The following is a 17,811-nucleotide window of genomic DNA, read 5'->3' on the forward strand; positions in this document are numbered from 1 at the left end:
GCTTGTGATTAACTGTCAATCCTCCCCCCCCCCCCCCCCGTTTGGTGGGCAGACGTTCTATCTCAGTAAGAACCACTCGTCATTGTGGCAGCTACTGTAGCCCTGACCTTGGCCTCCATCAAGAATGCTTCAGATATTTTCCAAGAAATTTCCAGTGATATAAACAATAATACATACCCGTTAGAAATGTGTTTTGTTTTTGCCGTTTTCATCCGAGACACAGAATTTGGGGTGAAGTAGGTTTAAATTTAGCATTTCAAACAAACTAAAAGAACATGTCTTTTGAGCAACCTTGTCAAAGTGCTCTGCTCCAGCAGAAGTTGTGCGTCTTCTAGCCGGCTCACTGTCACACTCACGGCTCACTGGGACTAAACAGAACAGAACACCTGAGCTTTTTTTTTACAGCGAGTCAAACTATCTGCTGTGAAAAAAAAGGTATATAGCTCAAGGATTCTTTCTCACGTACCTGCAATCACATTCAACCCCTCCAGTCAACCGGTAACCTAAATGCTTTTAACTGACATCTCTTTCTAAAAATGTCAAAACTCACTGTCATATTCACTGAATCTATTTTCTGCTGAAGAAGTAGTCCCTATACAATTTCAATATTAGTGATATTGTGTCATTGCTGCGAGCTCAAACACTACTATTGTGGGAATGAAGGCAAATAGAGTGAAAATACATAAATATGATATTCTCCAAGTGCTAAACTTAAAACTGGAACTGGGATTTAGGCTTGCCACGGATTTGCGATAAAATTGTCTGTCGTGTATCCAGATTATGGCTTGTGGTAGTGAGCCATTATGTACAATAGCAATGCCTTTTTAACTCTCTCAACTAAGAGGAATGCAGCTGTTTAAAAGTGATTAATTAAACCTGAGTTTTTTCTTCATGGCCCTGTCAAAAGTTCTGCTTTGATTAAGGCCTCTTAACTAATATTGTAATGACCCTCAGATGGAAAATCGACCAATACCTGTGATCTTTCTCACCGCCGGGCAGGATTACTCCCAACACCCAAGCTCCATACAGAAAATGTAAGTGTGTGAACTCCTACTGTGAAACGACAGTGTTGACCAGTATAGCACCACTGTGCTGCCGAGGAGAAAACATGCAAATATAGTAAAGAATTCAATATTCATACCGTAGTATTCTGGCGACGCGCACTGCTGTCATGATCTGGAGTTTGTGTTGTTTTGAAGTCCTTGTGTCTGTCTCCTCCTGATTTGTCTGCCCTGGCCTGATTGTTTTTTTCTCCTGATTGCTGATTGCGCCCTCATTGTGTCCCACCTGTGTCCTTCCCGTTCCGTTGTCCCCATCCTCTCCCTGTTGCCTTGTATGTGTTCCCCTGTGTCCCAATTCCCAGTGTGGTTTTGTTTTTTGGTCCGTGTCTGTGGTTCTGTTGTTCTTTCTTCTTGTTGATGTTTTGTGCAGTAATGTCGGTGTTTGGGTCCTCTCTTGCTGCGACAACCGTGACCCCACATGACAACTGCTCAGTGACGGCGATCGCCACTTGATGAATAAAGCCTGTTGTTTGGAAACAAACACCTGCTACTAACACATGAGTAAAAAACAGCATATAACCCATGTTATGACGTGTATCTCTTGACATAAATGGCCATTATCTGTTGTCAGCTATCGCGATAAAACCTGTGTACAAAAGAAAAGCTGAGCCAATTAAGACACACTTTCTTTTCAACGTGAAAGTGGTTTTGGTTTTTCAAAGCTTAGCAGAAAAAGTGCTTTTCTGTTTACGGTCCCATCGATTACCTTTGCCGGCTGTGAGCAGAAATACTTTTTTTCTGACCCTCTTTGTGGTGCCTGTCTGTGGTGTGACATCCCGGTGCTGACAACAAGACTATGTGAGAGACAAAGGCAGCAAAGCAGCACAGCGGAGTGCTCGCTGACCTTTTGTTTTCATCACACACACAGACACACACACTCACTCGCACACTAAATACAAAGAAGCCTGATTCAATCAGATGCAGAGAAAACAATTATCGACTCCATTTTCCTCATGACTCTCTCTTGCTTTCTGCTCCCTACGCTCCATGTACTCTGTTGCCCTTGTTTTTTTTTCTTCTCCCAAAATTGTTTTTATTTTTGCAGTCCTATTCTCACTTTATTTCACTTTTATCTGTGGACCTTGAGGGAATTAATTAGAGCTGGTCACAGATGATGGGCTAGGCGGGGTCCAGTATTGTCGTCTGTCCTCCAGCATGGCAGCGGCCTAATGGACTGCCAATACAGTCAATGCTTGGTGAAACAAACAGTTATTTACTGAGCCTGTGTCTCTGTAATTGAACCAGAGAGAAATAAGAAGACAATCACTTCTAAACATGAGCATAATGCATTCCTCTTGCTCTGTAAGTAGCCTGTGTAACCGGGATGTTCATGCACGCAAACTTGTGATGGATTTACAGAAAGTCGGCGTCGCCATCTTCTACTCTGCGACTCGCTGGTAGTTTTTAAAAAGTCATCAATAAATCACATCACACAAAAACAGTTTTTTTCCCCTGAAACTCTCCTAGTTTCTAAATCTCGACAGGCATCCCTGACACTATTTCTCCTCGGTGTCTGCCAGGGCTTTATCTCTTGCTTAAAACGGATCAGAAACTGTCAACTGCCAAACTCTGAAGAGCAGCAGCAAGGCCATTAGGCAACCGTGGAGTCTGCTGCGCTCGCTTCAAGAGGGTTTGCAAGAGAGCCGCTCTGAAAAGCCCTGCCAAGCCGCAGCCTCAGGGAGCGCCTGCGAGCTCGGGGCTCCTCTACTCCTGCCTCTACGTGGTGGCTGCACAGCCAGTGTATCTGCAATCAACAATACAGCCAGATGGACCGCGACCGAAAGGACCCGTGTACTGACTCTTCAGAGTATGCAGCACAGAAGTAAAGCAATAACTGTGTGTATCCAGGAAGACCTCCGTGTTATGGGTTTGAACAGGTGCTCAGGCTCATCTCCCTGGTGCTTGTTTCTAGCTAGAGGAGGTTTGCTGAGCATGCGTGTGCTTTTTAAGGGCACACTCGCACATATATGCTCTTTCACTTTGAAAGCATGACCCTCGTTCACACCTGGAAGCTCCACAGTTCAATCACAGACCACCGTGGACTAAAGCGCTATATTCCCTGTTCGGATGTCCAAAGCCAGGCTAAAGTAAAACTCTGTACTTTAATCACTTGTATTCACTTGTTTAAAATTATATTACGTATTTATAGTATTATATATATATATAGTATTTATAGTATTTATATATATAGTATTTATAACAACTGTACGTGAATCTTTATGTTTAGTTAGGATTCGGAAATGTCTTATCTTATCTGTTGTGCCTGTGCACTTTTATATGTTTCACCGTGGGAGAGTGGGAAACGTCCTATTGATTCCTTTGAATGTCTTAACATGTGAAGAAATTGACAATAAAGCTACTACTACTACTACTACTACTAAAGCCTCGCTGCGAGGATGTTGCAGTAATTTTCACCGGGACATTGAATAAACTATATACTACACCATTTTATGCAGCACATTAGTTCTGAGTATGTAAGAGAGAAGAGATGCTGAAGATACAGTATTTCCCCCTCTTTTTAATGGCAATATGTGTGTAATTAAGTCTTTTATTGTGACAAGATATTAATAAAATGTGAAATGTCACATGAGATAGTAAATTAAACATGTAAATTATTCACTGCAGTATCTCAGAGTGGAAGGGTCAAACATCAATTGTGAGGGATGCTGGAGGCAGAAGGAGGCTGACTTTACAATGTAATGTACCTGACAGAGACAGAGCTGAGACTGTGCCCACGTATGTCCCACAAGTCTTCTAAAAGCTTTATGCAGTTATTTTTTTTCATACTCCATCTGCTTGTGTTTTTTGTTTTTAAAAGAGCTGGAGGTCTTGTGAGACCAAATGCAAAGCGTTCCCGAAAGAGAACAGACAGTACATTTCTGTGCAGCGCCGCGACCTGCCAAGCTTCCCAGGGCGTGAGGTCTCCAAGAGATGAAGCACAGCAGAGCCGCAGGGAAGCATCTCAAAAGAGGACAGGCCTGAAAGCTCTAGCAGCATGAGAGACAAGCCTCTGAAGTGGAGAATGGACTAAACCTTCAGGATGTACAGCTGCACCCTGCCACTAAACAACCAGGCATGGGCCATGTGTCCATCCACATACGGTGTATACATTAATAATATCTCCCGCAGGGTATTATTCTAACAAACGCCGTATTACATTCTCACACATGTATACGCATGAACACATTCATTATACTGTATCCAGCTCACATGCTTCCATGTCGGAGCTTTTTTAAGCCTGTCCTCGTCTTTGAAGTGCTCCTCTTGGTAGTGGGAGAGGTTCGACCCGCAAAAGCCCACGGACACAGGATTAGTCGAGCCACGCTTTCTATTTAATTGTCGAACTGTTTGGCTAATACATCTTGGTTATCTGGTGCTCCTATCGTAGAGGAAGTGGCACGAATCTGACCCCTGGAATCTTTCTGTATTCAAGCTCAGAGAAATGTGGAATATCTGCTTTATTTTCCTCTTCTCCTAATTCAATTAAAAAAAGATAGGCCAGTGCATTGTTGAAATTGTTGTGCATCTTTAGACTAGGCTCTAATTGGCTGTATTCTGCAGTGTGTGTGTGTGTGTTTTAGAACTTTTCTTGACAAGGGGGAGGCGAGGACAGGATTATGAGGAGAGACAGTAACTCTAATAAATAAATAAAAAGGTAAAGTGAGGGATTATCTGACTGCCGAACACCTGAAGTTCGACTGAACAGCTCCACTTTGTCGCGTGCCGTAGCTGCAGTGTCTTGAGACTGGCATACTAGCAGACATTTGAGTAGAACAATGATGCTCTCACACCCAGAGGCATACATGCCGACAGTGATCACAGGTTGTGAGATAGCGGTAGCTGGTGTTCGACTGCTCCTGCCCTGACACAGACAGCTTTCCTCTCTAGAGAGTTGCAGACGAGATTTTTGTCTCGCACTCGAGGTCTGTTGCAACATGCCTGTGTGGCATTTATAATGCACCAAACAGAACTTCACCGTCATCTTATTCTTGAATCCGTGCTACAGCTGGGTGTGAAATAAAACCCAAAGAGTTAGGCGGAGATAGAAAGAAAATGAGTGTGAAATAATCGGTGGAAGATCAGAGATAGAAATGCAAATGTGTTGTTCGAGAACATCCGGAGACTCGATGAAATGGAAAGTGTGTGTCTGTGTGTGTGTGTGTGTGTGTGTGTGTGTGTGTGTGTGTGTAAATATAAGTGCTTCTGATCTGACTCCTCTGCTCCCAAAGAGGCCTCAAATAAATTAGGTTCAGCGGTGTGCAAATCCCGCAGCTGTTTGTGGGAGCTTTGCAGCGATGTGGGGGGGCCTCCAGCTGAGCATCACAGTCCCTGACACCTCAAAAAGAAGACCTTTCAAGAATCATGTTCAGAAGAAAGCCTTTGAAATGTTATGTTTACCACAAGTTGGATTCTGAAATTCTCTGTTTTCTCTGCAATGAAAAACACAACTTGCAAAGCATATAAAAGATTATGAGTTTCCACTGAAGTTATGATTATGGCTTTTTCGATAGCTCCCTTTAGAGAGCATGGCCCTTAGCAAGGTGACGAGCGAGCAGCTCACATAGCAGTGGGAGACGGAACTTCATAATTGTACTGTCACAATAAAACTGATGCGCAGCGTCCAGATTTCACTTTATGACATTGGCTGAAAACTCCTTTAAACTGGCACGGAGACAAATCCGCCTCATGTTTCCTTACATTAATCAATTATTGTATATGCAAAACCAAAGTCAGCATACTATGAATGCGTGATGGTCTGCATCCGAGTGCAACTGCCAAGTTTATTCATGCGTGCGTCGTGTTTGTGTGGCACCAATTTACAGCGTGTGCCATCATCCTCGTTCTCATCGTCCAATATTAATATCTTAGCAAATGCTGTCAGACAGCTCCTAGCGGAGAACCCCCGGCAGTCATTAGCTGCAACAACCTGGGAGTGTTCCTCGGAGGGACATGCTCTTCGTTGCAATTACAAACAACACAGAGAATGCGGGGACCATGATTCCACGACCGCCTCTTCATCGTCTCTGATGTGTTTTGTTATGCTACAAATACTGAGCTGTGTTTTTTTATTTTTATTTTACAGAGCCATATTGAGGCTTCAAGCTGCGGCTAGCGCAGGCATCTGCAGCCCCATTTTGATCATGATCGCAATAGACAGTCGCTGTTTTATGCCATTCATACTGGATAATTGCAGTCAATATTTTTGATGGTAGGAGGTAGTGAACATATTTGATGGAGGCAGTAAAAACAATAATGACTACGACTGTGATAGAGGAATATAATGAAGTAATCCTACACAACTCATGAAAGCACACTCTTAAAATGAATATCTCTCATTTTCGGGGGCTACTGGAACAACCATTGGAATAATTATTCTCTAAGTCGTTTAAGATAATCCTTTTGAAGAATGATAATTTTTTGAAGAAAAAGATTCATTTTAATTTTTTTAAACTCCTAATTTCACTGCAGTTAATTCATCTTTGTTTCGGTCCACTGTGGTGTCCCATCTTCATCCAAGCCCTTCGTACAGTAATAACTCATTTGAAAAGCAATGAGCCTATCAAATGAGTAAATGGAGAATAATAAAATTTGGCGAAGCTTGAGAAGCTAATTGTCTGGTAAAAAGCAAAGAGATGGAGAGCATACTAAACAGATTGGCGCATGACCGACAGATGCATAACAGACATGTTGTCACTCGGATCCTTTTATACCTTTGTTGAAACCATATCGGAAATATCCCCCCCCCTATCACACCTCAGCGTACGTTTCATTTTGTCTTCCCTCTTCCACCTATTTACACATATGTCTTGCTTGCTCCTCATACGACCCACTTTTGTACGTCAGAAATTCAATTAAATCAATTTAAAGTATCATGTCTGTGCTATAGATGTTTGGTAGGACTTCTGGGTACAAGCTGTATGTGACAGTGAATCAACAATGTCGCACAGAATTGATCATACTGATATTGATCTCGCAAATTCCATTCAAGTGGATTGGAAGGTCGTCCATAATACCTGGGCGTGGTCGTGACCTCTATTGGAACTAATCATCAATCATTTTGTCAGTGATCCATTCTCCCTCCATCCCTGGAAGGGAGAGCTCATGTAAAAATAAATATTCTCCCCAAATGTATTGAATGCTTCGCCATTGTTATTAATTATTTGATTTGTATACAACTATGTGGATAAATCAGCCGTTTCAATTGGAAAAAGAAACCCCCCAACTAAAAACGACTGCTTAATTAAATAATTAAGTAATGAATACAGTATTATGAGGTCAAGTCTTTATTGTAAAATGACAACTGGTTCTCTCTTGACTTATATGGTTAAATACAAGTAAATACAATTTAAAATGACATGTAATGTAATGTAAATATAAATAAAGATGACTGGGCCTGTAGCGTGCCAGCTCTCTCTTTCTGGGGCCATTGAATGAAATGATCAACCTGCCTGGATGCAAACTGAGCCGGCCTCATGCTGTTCTTCCTTTCCTGGTGCACTGTGCTTCTCTTCCCTTCCTATTCTTTTTGAATTTGATCATGCTAAATCTGTTTTAAAACAGTCCCTTATAATCTGAACTCAAATATGACAGCATTTTGTATGGCATGGAAATTCTCTCCTTGCTCCTCTGTGTGAAAACCATCATTTCCATCCCTCACTATTAGATAACCTCTTTGAATTATGGACTGGATAATGGCATTATAAAAATGAAAGATTGTCATATTAATGGCACGTTTCCCTCTTTTGAATTACTGTGGAATAAATGTAATCTGCCAAAAACCTTCTTTCGATTTCTGCATTTTCATAACTGTATTAGATCCAATATGACGATCGTTCCTCGTGCACCTGACAGCACCCAGATTCGGAGTCTTTGTTCTCTGTTAATCCTTCGACTAGGGCAGTAATATCAAACATCTATAACTTCTAATCATTTAGATGTACCCCTACATGTTCTGAAATCCACTTGGGAGGAGGACATGGCCATTGGCTGAACACAGAAGAGCAGCTAATAGGTGCAGAGAAGGTCATATATATATATATTTATATATATATATATATATATATCAGGGATGGCCTTACACAGTTCAGGGTGCTCCATTGTCTCTTAATTGTTATTGATCAACGATTCAAACTAGAAAAACTCATAATCGGTTTACAAGGTTCCATTGAGATTTTCCATAACATCCTTTATTGATTGTGGAGTGACTTGACAAAAAATATCCTATTATTTTTTTACGACAACAAAGCAAGACCTTATGTCAGACGGTAATAATCACCATGAATAGCAGCTCTGTATTTGATGAATATTTATACTGTATATACATTTTATATTGTCCTTTTTGTCCTATATTGTGGATGTGTAAATTCTTTCATGTTTTTTGTAATACCTTATATAATTAGTTTGCAGTGTTTAGTATTTGTACGATAACTAAAATACAAAAAGAGGTAAAGAGAAGAAAAAGTGAAGAGTGAGCATGAGGATGATGAAGAGGCAGATAAAGAAGGAGATGCCAGATGTAATACAGACTATTTATATCCAGGCAGCCGGGCCGGCCCCAGTAAAAGACAGGCAACAAATGCAGACAGAGCCGTGGACCCCTGAGACCTGATATAATATATTACGTATTGTTAATAATTCAAATAGCTATCCATCTCCAGTTACACATTCTGCTTGCATCAGGCCTCTCACATTCATTATCATTTCAGTTAACACGATTTAATGCAAATGGCTCCACCCAGAAGGAGTGCCTACATATCAATTACTGACAGATTGTTGCGCACGACAAGACTTATGATGGTAACACTGCAGAATTAAATTGCACCGGAGAGGAAGTGTGTGAATGAGAATGGCAGGAGTGGATGAGAGATGAGGACGGAACATGAGGAAGGGGAATTCAATGTTTTGTCCCCCACCCCTTTCCCCCTGAAGGCCCTTCATGAGCCTCCAAACCAGATGCCAACTCAAGAGGATCCTACGTCTCAAATCAATGTTATTCCAAAAAATGGAGATGCAATAACCTACACTCAGAATCCCTCCTGGCAACTGGATTGCCACCCAGTATGTCTGCAGAGTAAAATACACTGAACTCATTAAGTCTCACAGCAGAGGATCAATGACTGCATACAAATTCAGCTCATGCGAGTTGCAGGGATGTTTATCTTTGCCGTTATTTAGCACTTGTCACAGCGATGATGGCGAGGATACCTCGAGCATATACTGAAGTTTCAGTCTAAATGGCACATCCATCACATACTCAGCCAGAGTCACAGATGATATCAATATGGAACAGATGGCTACTTTTTAAAGGATTCAATGGTAGGCGTTTTAAAACAAAGCTTGTAAATGTTTTATAAGTCAGACGGATTGTTCTCAAATGCCTTATGGTTGTGAAACGTAAAGTGTGATGGTGCTCGGTTGTGTAGATGCTTTGGAAGAGCTGTTGTACAACTGAGGCCACTTGGTGAATCCTTCAAGGCACAACCAGTTTTCCCAGTGGGACCTCTGGCGCATGAATCGTGGTCCCAGAGGGACACAGGTCACTGCATTCATGAGCAGACGGTGGTCACGTCCCACTCCCACAGGAGTACACTACAGCATTTTATCTCCGCCTTTAGAAAAGTAGTCCGCCTAACAATGAAATAAACCATGGCACTGAAGAATAATATCTTCCAAATATCAAGTCAGCAAGTGGGCAGTATTAAGTGCAATGTTCTGATACCAGAGCAAATGAGTTTAGTGTTATAAGAGCCTGTTCCTGTTGAGAATGTTAATGAACTGGGTTGACCCAAGAACTTTGTGTCATTAAAGTGCTGCCACACTTTGACATTGACATTATAATTGTCTGTGGAGGCTGACTCGATGCACCACTTACCTTTCTTGCAGCTCATACGTTCTCCTTTCCCTTACATGTCCTCTTGTACCTTTTTCTGTTTGTTCTTTCTGCACCGTAAGGAAGTTTCCATTTTGTTGATGCCACCTTGTCATCATTGTCAGCGGATCATCATTGTCTAAGTGGATTGCTAATACTTAGTATTTAAAACAATATTTGTGATCTTAGTCCAACGTATTAAAAGCCCATCCACCATCACGACATTCTCATCTTGCTTCATAAAGCACACTGCATCCTGCGTTAGCATTGTTGACATGCAGAACCCCATTCCTAAAAGTGCACTAAGCCCTGGCTGCTGTCTATTCTAAGATATGTAAAGCCGAACTTATTAGTTCAATACATTTAAATTATTTAGCAATTATTTATTTTTTTCTAAAGCACCGCATGGTTAATCTTTAATTGCAGGGCGACATTCAAGGGATATCTGTTTTATGTAACATTGATTTAAGGAGCAAACACACTTTATATGCAGCCCAAAAACCAAATGCAACACACGACAATGACCCAACAACAACATATTGTAAGTAACAAGATCTGACCAAATCTTGATTACCCTGTTTGATCCTGGAATAATTATTTCCTTCGCCCAAAATCAGCTTTGCTACCTTGTAGCAGCTGAGATGAGAACCACGAGAACAAACATGACCTTGAAGGAAGCCATAAACTCCTGACTAATGTATTTCCAAGGCATGAAATGCATCATGCATATGATGGAAATTAGACACTATATGGTCAAGGATAGCTAATGTTTGGGGGAAAAGATGAAGTGGTAATCAATCAGTCAACGCACATAATGATTAATGATTAAGAAAAGCGGCTGATAGTATGAAAACAAGTGAACATTAGGGTGACAATCCTGAACTGATCTGCTGTGAATGAAACACTATCAAAGTAACACATCTTCATATATCGTGTTCTGATATTGTATCTGCTTTACCCTCTTTTAAAACTAATATATCTTAGAATGGGTCCTGAATGAGTGCCTGTGATAATATTCTTTATGTTCTTATATACATACACAAAGAACATTTTAAGAAGTACATTGCATCTATGTGTGCTGGTTTAGATCCAACATGTCAAGGCCATGTTGGATCTAATTGGATGTTGATGTTATAACCCCAACATCCAGAATTCCCCATTCATGCAGCAAAGATGCTGCAACACATTTTGCAGTTGTCAACCAGTTGGCCTTTTTCATGAGCTGAACCATTATGCTTCAAGTGGCTGACTTCATCTCACCTGAGTTAAGGTGACTGGAGAAAGTCAATTTGGTTACAATCCCGAGTGTGCTTCCTGAGCCTCAATTATGTCATTAAACATGAAAGCCCTCTCGCTGTCCCTCTAAAGCGACAATAATTAGACTGGGAACTACAGCCGAATCGGCATAGCATTACCATACCTACCTATCACCTAGGTGTATGTGTGTGGGCGAGCAAAACATGGAGAACAAAAGAACTGGTTGCAGAGAATACACCAGTTAGAATGCAAGATACGGCCACTGGCACAATGTCCGCTCTGGAAGCCCTGGTCCATTGTGTCTATCATTCACATTAACGATTCCTCTCTACCTTGTTGAGAAGGCATAAAGGGAGCTGGCGACCGCTTCCCTGAATAACAATTTCATTAATTTGCTATATTTTAAAAGCGGTGACGGGCATTTCTCAGATGGCTTAAAAGAAGATTGAGCTTTCAGACATTTATATTATACATCGGCGATCGATAAACAGGATCTTCTTTGCCTTGAGGTAATGAGTCGTGAGCAATTATCCCTGTGGGCCACGGCTGTCCGGTCCTGAGCCACAGAAGACTGCAGGTTCTTATTGCCACCCAATACTACAGCTGCCGATTTCACTAATTAGTTCCTCTATTTCTGACCGACGGTAGGTTAATTAGTGAACTCAGCTGGTGGAACGTTTGGCTGGAACAAAACCCTGCAGACTCTTCAACAGCACAGAACCGGACACGCAGCTGTTCAAGGGAATAATTGTCCTCTGTAACCCAAGTTAAATGATGAATATAACTCTGTAGCAAGTCGATGTGAAAAGGTTCCTCTCCTCGTCATGCACCAAAGATTCAATACCATCCCTAAAAGTAAACAGCACAACGTTTCATCTCATCAGTTTTAGCCTTGAGGCTGATACATTGCTGAAGCCATGATATTGCTTTGTATCTCCTGTGTCTTCAAGCTATGCGTTCCCTTTCAGGACTTCAATATAAAAATAAAAATAAACATAATTAGAAATATATTCATCACTTTAGAGAGAAACATTTCTTAAAAGGTTTCTGAAAAACAAATGACAGTAATAAGGATTGTAAATTGCTATTTAAAAAAATGCTAATTGAAAATTACAACCTGTTACTTACATGATTAACGGTGTCGAGCTGTCGCAAGTGAAATTCTAAGCTGGCAACTGTTGAGTTCCCTATTTATAAAGAATAATATACTTGTTGAAAGTCTCTTTCCATCCCAAGAGCAAACACTCTGACACAAAAAATAAAAACAATCTGGCATCTGTCCTAATACTCTCATGTTCGCTAGACAGCTGTGAGGACTAACAATAGACATGTTTGTTGTTTCTGTTTATAATGTGAGGTGTTCTCTTACAAATGAATGAGACATGAGGTAGTTGGAGGAGGTTCGTGATGACAGCGATCTCCTGCATTCCTCTCCCGAACGCTCTCTCGGGGACTTTCATGTGTTTTGGTGGAGGTGCTATGGGCCTGAAGGATGGGCTGTTATTTTATTTCTCTTGCTCCATGCAGCTGTTATCATGAACTATAATGCTACATTTGAATCTCATGATTATATTTAATATTGTGTTGTTAATATTAATGTCAAGTATATCTCTGAAGCGATATTTTAATCGTTTGTCAATGTTTCTTTAGAGACTAGGCAGGTTTACTCACAAGTTGACTTTTCTCTGATAAGCGAATATTTATAAACATATAAATGCATGAATATATTCAGATATATTTATATATTATCTTTCCAAAAATGAAGAGTTAGACGAGCAAAACTAACTGAATTTGGAGCCTACAATAAGACGATATACACTGCATATATATACATATATATATATGTATATATATATACATATATATATATTGAGGATGGCTGGTCAGCTCTGATAAGAACGTCTCTCCTACAGTAGATGTATCCGTCTCCTCGCTCTGCCTCATCCTTTCACTGACGCAGATGAATCTCGGGTCGCTGTCAATGACACACACGCACTTGTGTGCAGCTGGTCTGCAGTGTGCGCCCGGGGCCAGGCAGGGGTGAGAGGTGACAGATATGAAAAGGCAGAAGAAATGACATTGCCCGCCATAGCCGACTGTTAGAGGGTGCCGATGATACAGATGGAGGCCTGTGTGTTTTACTGTATGGATTACCTCTCCTAAGGTCATTACTTTGAGCTTGCTGCGACAGTATGCACCAATTGACCTGGCCATGACCCCAGGACCATGCTCAAAGCCCTGCTTCATATACTGTAAGTCCTAACCTCCCTGAGACCGGAGGTCCCATCCAACTAATTAAAAATGTCTGTGAGTATTTATGTGACAGTCTAATTTGCCAGTCGCTAATAAAACAGCCAACTAATTGACTCAGTAGCGTGTTGCAAAGTGATGTACAAATACAAGATGGAGCTGGACGAGAGTTTGCAGCAGGACACATTTTGAAAAGTTACCTTCATTATATGTGAAAAGCTGGACAACACAGGAGACTTTTACAAAATAAGAAAATAAAGAGAGAGCGGGATTCGCAACTTCAGAAAAAGCACATTTCAACACTAGTTCAGAACTGTCAGAGAATTTCTGTTTTACACAGCTGGAAACTAAAACCCCAATTCCTGCATCTCCAAGAGACACTGTCTGTGTCATTGCTGAGGTGGACTACCTCGCGAATGTTGTGTGGCAAGTGCTTAATGAACAATAACTAACACCTTACACACAGGGTTGAATAGGGAGCCTTTTGGCAGCTTTCACACAACAACAGTATTTATTTTAGTGTCCTGTTTATGTGAAAAGCCTTTTTTGGATCCCGACGGCACTTTGTAAAGTCTGATAAACTGTCTCAAGTTATGTCACTTAACCCTTGTGTTGCCTTAGGGTCATTTTGACCTGAATCAATATTACACCCTCCCCCCGCCTTAGGATTAATTTGACCCCATTCAATGTTTAATGTCGGTGTTCTTTCGGTAGTCAACAAACAAACATAAAGTGCCTCACACTTAAACTTGGAAAACAATATTAATTCTAATAATTTTCTGGAGGTTTTAATTGCTGGCGTCAAATTGAACCCAAAGGGTAAAATATGTTAGTAAATATAAAGGTAACAGGAGGGTGAAACATTGAATCGGGTCAAAATGACCCAAAGGCGGGGGGAGGGTGTAATATTGATTCGGGTCAAAATGACCCTAAGGCAACACAAGGGTTAAGTCAGTGTTGGTTGGGGCTGAAGACAAAAAATAAGAAAAATAAATCAGTCTGGGACGATACAGAAGACGTAACCTTACACACCTAATATGCCTATAAGATTATCTTTACTGTTGTCTCAGACATGAAAAAATACTATTTGGAATCAATACTGCAGTTACGCTAGAAATATCTCCAACATCACTGATCTGTTGAGCTGTTCGAAGGAATTACAAATCACAGAACAGACCAAGGTAACGAAGAAAGCAAGATACAATGCCATACGCTGCTTTTTAAGCTTGATCAGGTCTTTAAAGGGTACCTGTAGTGCAAAACAACAACGTGCTTCATCCATTCGGCGCATCAAATAAATCATATTTACCCCGCTGCTATTGTCAACAAGTCACGCATAGCCCGAGGATTTACATTTCTTTGTCAAAATTCCGAATCCGTGGGCGCAGCCATTTTGCTAGTTATTTACTCCAGCTCAAAGCTAACTATGACGTAGAGTCGTTGAAAGGAATTCAGCCCATCCGGAGCCACTTCTACACGCGTTGCTTCTTGGGATAGATCGGTGGCCTCAAGAATTACACAATCTGTATCAGGGGTGCTCAATATGTCGATCGCGGCGACCTGCCAGTCGATCGCGGCGTAGTATTGGTAGATCGCATGACATAAAAAAAAATTGGCCCGCCCCCCTGTCACTTTCTCTATAGCGCCACATTACAGCAGAAGCACGTCATTTCTGTCTCTACGTGTTGCGTTGACAGTCCTCTGCCCGCCGTCTCGTGCGCGAAGCTCCGACACCGGTTTGCGCGCATCGGGACGGACGGAGCAAAGAAAAGTCACTAGCACCCCGAACATGTCGGCGAACATTGCATCAATGAAAGACATCTCCAGCGCTGGCTTATGCGCGATGTAGCTATCAAGCTCACTCTTTTGTGTGAAGCAGATGAGGTCTAATGACACTATATCATCGGACATAAGTTCGTGCTCTTTACAACAAATGCACTCTCTGTCTGTTTTTTGTGGCACACATTTCCCACAACTGCACCAAACGTCCGCCGACTTGCGTGCACGGTCCGCACGGTGAAGCATCTGGACGGCGGTCCTTCGCATCAACTTCATCAGAATCATCGCTATCATCGCTGTCACAATTCACTAAATGGGGATAGTCTGCTTTTAAAGGTTCAAACAAGTATCCAGTTGCTGAATCAGACAATCTTTCATCGTCCATATTCTCAATCTCTCAGCATTTGTTTGCGAGCGCTCGACGTTGTTTACATTGGTATCTGAACACATCCGCTGTGGCTGGCTGTCGATCTCTCAACGATGTGACGTCACACCACCCGCGACATATTCAAGCTCCAGTGCAATGTCGCATGTCGGATTTGAGGACTTTGAACAGCCTAAACTACGTATTGTTATTGAATACTGGACCGTCAGTGCATGAATACACTTTAGAAACACATTATCTTTTGATCTGGCTACATATTGTTTTGCACTACAGGTACCCTTTAATGGATTTTCCTTAAGGCCACTCCACTATAATGGATATTGCAGCAGACCCATAACTTTTCAAGATAATGAATCTGCCTTTCAGAAACAAAGTACACTTGACATGCAGACAAGTTCTTCTTTACAAGGTCATCATCCTGCTCGGATTCATGAACCGCAAAAGAATTTAAAATCATCAACCTCAACCCGAAATCTCGGATCAAATTCAAAATGAAGGAGAATGTGATTTAAAAAATAGGCCATTCCTATTAAGACCTCTCTGCATTTTATCATCTTTTTTCCCCAAGACTATTTTCTCTTTCATGGGAACGGTAGTGTGTAATTTCTCCTGGGAGTCACAAGCTGCAGCTATCTCAGCTGTGTTTACGAATCTTCCCCTGACACCAGTTTCTCAGCCCCACAAAGTTAATACTGGTCCAATGTAAATAGCCTTATCTCGTAAACTCTTGTCCCCCCCTCACCCCCAACACACCGTGGCTGCCCAATGTGATACACGGTTAGAAATCAACACAGGGATTAAGCCAAACAGAAGAGGAATAACGAGAATTTCCGCCCTGCGGCTGTATGCATCTGCCAGCCAGTAAAGTCGCAGTTTACATCTATGACTTTCCAAAATGTCATCGCTTCATTATTTCATCCTCGTAGACTTTTGTGTGAAATTGTCAGAATTAGCATATGCGCTCTTGACGTCACAGTGGAATTTGACCACCAAACTCAAGTAGACATTAGCGACTGCTGTCACTTTACAATAACACCCACTCCATGAAGAACATGGGTAATACACTGCTTGCAGTGTGGGGCTGACAGATGAGCCAATAATAATTCAAACTGCATTTGTCTCCTGGCTCTCAGAACTGATCGATGGAGAGTTGATGCCCGGAGCCTATCTCGCCTTCTCGCCATGTGCAGATTACAGTTCATGCCTCATTCCACCTGTGTTTCACTGAAGGCCCTCAATCACTGTAAATGCCATGGCAGTAAGTTTTAATTAAACCCAAAGGGGAAAGTATTAATTATCCCATCGCCTACCGTGACCTAGCTGGTTGCTGGAGGCATATTCTTGCTCGAATGGTGATGTGGCTGTGAGTTTTAAGAGTTAACATTTGTGATTTATCAAGTTCACAATTCTATTTTTATAGAAGCCTGAGGATATGAAACATTTTTAGTCCTATAAACCAAAATCACAACCACATAGCTTTTAAAAATAATGCCATGTACAGTATACTTGTTCAAAGGCTAATCATGTCTATACTTTCCAAAAGGATGGAGTATTTCCTGAGGCCTGAAATTATTTCTTTCAAGATAGTCTCCAGTATCTGATTGTATCCTATCTTGTCATCTGTATCTTCTCCTCTTAGCTTATCTATCTTTATATCTACCACATTAAATATCAATCCTTTCTTCCCAACTTCTAAAATGACTGCCGCCACTGAAGATGCAAGTTATTTTTCTTCTTTTTAAATGTCATTTTGTCATGTCATTAATTGGTCAATTTCTCATTACCATATCATAGATATATTGATTGGGTTGTACCCGTGGGATGCAATTTTCCACCGTAAAAGTCGATATTTCTGCTGAGAAGCTGAATTAGCTCCCTTCTCTTTGTCCGATCCCTGTAGGTATTTGTTAATGCAGCGATCGAGGAGCGCATCGTAAACTATGCATGCCATCTCCCTCTGGCAACCACCAGTCGAGCGCATGATGGCAGGGAAATGCTAGTTTCTATTAGTCCTGTGAGGCTGGTTAACATAAAATTATCCTTGGGGTTAGGAGAAAGCAGACATAATTGGTGTGAGTGCTTCATTAAAGCTGGAGCATAATGGATGCTGGGCATCTATAAAGGCTGATTTGCATATAGTCTAACTTTTCTAATATGTTGGCCTCATAAACAAAAGTCCTTTTATTTCTCAGACAATGAAATAAGAAATG

The 17,811-nt window shown here is 41.3% G+C and overlaps 1 protein-coding gene across 4 annotated transcripts in view; it reads right to left on the reverse strand.

Moving 5' to 3' along the window:
* Nucleotides 1-17,811, reverse strand: part of ptprub (protein tyrosine phosphatase receptor type Ub) — a 147,381-nt gene that overhangs the window by 80,149 nt on the left and 49,421 nt on the right. The gene's annotated exons all lie outside the window — the stretch shown is intronic.

Source organism: Pseudoliparis swirei, chromosome 22 (genome assembly GCF_029220125.1).
Source record: "Pseudoliparis swirei isolate HS2019 ecotype Mariana Trench chromosome 22, NWPU_hadal_v1, whole genome shotgun sequence".
Lineage (NCBI taxonomy): Eukaryota > Metazoa > Chordata > Actinopteri > Perciformes > Liparidae > Pseudoliparis > Pseudoliparis swirei.